General features: G+C 38.1%; 1 pseudogene; it reads left to right on the forward strand.

The window, feature by feature from the left end:
• The first annotated feature begins 2,392 nt into the window (after positions 1-2,392).
• LOC107977456 lies at positions 2,393-2,713 on the forward strand (annotated as a pseudogene).
• Positions 2,714-3,423: the final 710 nt, after the last annotated feature.

Below are 3,423 nucleotides of genomic sequence, written 5' to 3' on the forward strand. Positions count from 1 at the left end.
ATCTGGTGAATCCAAAGTTTTATACCTACACCATTTTTATAATAACTTGTATTACCCTCCTGAAATATCTTTTTAGTCCTTTAAACATCTTTTTAGATAAACAACTTAAGATTTTATGGTGTTTAACCTTATAAGCTTTATATCTCTTACATAAATTTCTTTTCTGAATTTGGTAACAAAGAAAATGGTATAATTATCTAGTCTTCAACCCCATTAAAGACCCAAGAAGGATAAAATATTACTTGAGTAAACAGGAAATGCAGAGAAAACAGCTTCCAAAACTACTGAAACAAGAGAGACATCTGGCTCCCTGGACAGTCACCCACGGTTCCTCTATAACACTGAGGCATCCATGTTTGGCCTACAGTCCTATAATATCTGACAGACATTTCTGTGAAGCACGAATTTTGAGGAACTGCCCTACCTTGTCTTGGCAAAGTTTTGACAGTCACCTTCTTTTATGTCCTCCTTGTCCAATTTGGACAGCATACTGTTAGCAGTTGAGGCAAGGGTAATTTCTTGCCCAGATGGCTAGCTTTGCCACATAAAAGCAAACTTCATATGTTGGTTCTTAAATGCCCATCATCTTTTTTTTAAGTAAATTGGTGCTGCCAGGAGCAGACATGTCTCACCTTCATGAAAGCCTTACATTGTTAAAACATTTTAAATGCCTTATTCTGTGTCTCTGAAGTGTTTGAAGACCATATATTTATTAAAATATTAGATAATACCTACCTGATACTTGTTCTTATTGTATATTATTTTACTATGTTACAGTTAAAAGTTTTCCTTTTTATTTAGACAAAAGGGGGAAATGTTGTGGGATATTTGTACACTACGCAAAGCTGTGTTGCTGTGACTGGTATAATAAAGAACTGAATGGCCAATAGCCAGGCAAGAGAGAGCAGGCAGGATTTCTAGGGAGAGAGAGGATGTTGAGAAGAGGAAAGGTAGAGTCACCAGCCAGACACACCACATGTAGCAAACTTTCTTGTCAGAATATCTTTGTATCGCCAGCCCTCAAATAATGACATGAAGACTTATTATTAATTATGAAAGCTCAGTCTTATCTTAGGTGTCTTTTTGACTAGCTCTTACCATTTAAACTGACCAATTTATACTAGTCTACATTCTTTCACATGGTGTTACCTCATCTCCATACTGCTTCCTCTCTATTACTGTCTCTGCCTTCCTTCTTTGCAGCATCCTCTCTCTCCCTGGAAATTCCACCTATTCTCTCCTGCCTAGCTATTCATCATTCAGATCATTATTGCACCAATCACAGCAATACATCTTCACACAGTACACAAATACCCTACAACACTTCTCACTCGATAGTCTTGTATATTTTCCTTGGAAATCAATCATTTCATTCTTGCAAAATTGATTGCGATTAAATGAAGCTGAGGCTCCTTGGGGTGGTGTCAGTCTTGGATCCCATTTCTTGCATGCACACTGTTTTTGTGTGATTTTTCTTCCTTACCTCTGGCCTAAACTAACAGGTCAATTGCTATATTGAGCTGACAGCCTCCCCAGGGCTATCTCTTATGCTCACTCACTACCTCATTTCCTAATTTATCAATTTTTCAGTTATTTGGTTTTATACTTCTACTTTCCTAAGATGTGCAAATTCTTCCTTAAAAACAGACTTTGTTTTCAGTGTAGTTTTAGGCTCAGAGCAGAACTGACTGCAAAGTGCAGTTTCTATTTATTGTATCCTTGAGTCTTTTTACCTAATCAAGCACTTAACAGAAAACAGAGCATTCAGGCCTTGCTGCATCTATGGTTTTGAATTCATAGTTTATTACAGTTATTTTATAGATATTCAATCTAGAGTTAAACATTTTGGTTCCTGTTCTGTTCAAAAAGTGGCCTACAGGGGAGTTTGCAGTTTGGTTTGGAGGAGTTTAGGAATTCATTTCTTTCATACTTTTGTTATTAGCTCTGAGGTAAATTGGCAAAGACCATGGTATTTTTCTTCTTTAAGGAACATGGGCAATTTTGTTGTGGCTTAATTGTAAAGGGTCCTCAGGTGCCAGGGATACTTCTGAGAGCATCCGTGTCACAGGGATATGTGCATCCTTCAGATCTGACCTGTGTGTCATGCTACTCTATACGCTCCTCTTTCTCATTCTTTGTTTCCTACTTGGTTCCTATAGAAGAGTTTTAAAGTCTTCCATTTCGGTTTTATTTCCATCTGTTTTTCTTGAATGCCTCGAGATTCCACTTTATATATTCTAATGATAATGTATCAGATAGTAAAGATGACAATAATTTTATCTTAATTATGTGCTATATCCTTTGTGTTAATAAAGTCTCTGACATTGCAAGTAACAATGTCTTTTTAAAAAACAAGCATCTTGCTTTCTGTGCCGATATCGCTCCTGCCAACATGGTGAACGTTCCTAAGACCCGCCAGACATTCTGCAAGAAATGTGGCAAGCACCATCCCCATAAAGTGACACAGTACAAGAAGGGCAAGGATTCTTTGTAGGCCCGGGGAAAGCGGCATTATGACAGGAAATAGAGTGGCTATGGTGGGCAAACTAAGCCTATTTTCCGAAAAAGGGCTAAAACTACAAAGAAGATTGTACTGAGGCTTGAGTGTGTTGAGCCCAACTGCAGATCTAAGAGGATGCTGGATATTAAGAGATGCAAGCATTTTGAACTGGGAGGCGATAAGAAGAGAAAGGGCCAAGTGGTCCAGTTCTAAGCTGCTCTTGTTATGGAGACAATAAAATCACAATAAAAGAAACTCAAAAAAACAAAAAACAAAAAACAAGCATCTTGAAAGCCTTTCAAAAATAAACATTGTTTACACTATTAGAAAAAAATAACAGTAAGCCTGACCCGATGATGTATGCCTGTAATCCTAGATACTCAGAAGCCTGAGGCATCAAGATTGCAAGCTCAAGGTCATTCTGGATAATTTAGTGAGACCCTAACTCAAAATAAAAGGTAAAAAGAGGATTAAGGATACGGCTCAGTGGCAGGGGACTTGCCCAACATGTGTGAGGCCCTGGGTTAATCCTCAGTATTGCAAAAATATATAAGTAAATAAGTGAAAGTTCAGGAATATAGCACAGTTGGTAGAACATGTGTGAGACCCTTGCTTGGTTCAACTACCAGCACCAATCATCATCACCATCATCATCATCATCATCATCATCATCATCATCATAAATGGGATATACTAGTTCTTGTAACACATTTCATCTCAAGCTTTTGTTAACATTAAAAGAAATGGATTTCATTGGATGAGCATGTTTGTGTACCTTGTGTGTGCTTATCGTGAAACATACATAGGGTCAGGGGACAGCTCTCAGGAATTGGTTCTCTCTAACACCTTTCTATGGATTCCAGGGATCATACCCAGCTTATCAGGCTTGTGCATCAAGGCTCTACATGCTGGGCCATCTTGCC

The sequence above is a fragment of the Cricetulus griseus genome, chromosome 3 (genome assembly GCF_003668045.3).
Source record: "Cricetulus griseus strain 17A/GY chromosome 3, alternate assembly CriGri-PICRH-1.0, whole genome shotgun sequence".
Taxonomy (NCBI): domain Eukaryota; kingdom Metazoa; phylum Chordata; class Mammalia; order Rodentia; family Cricetidae; genus Cricetulus; species Cricetulus griseus.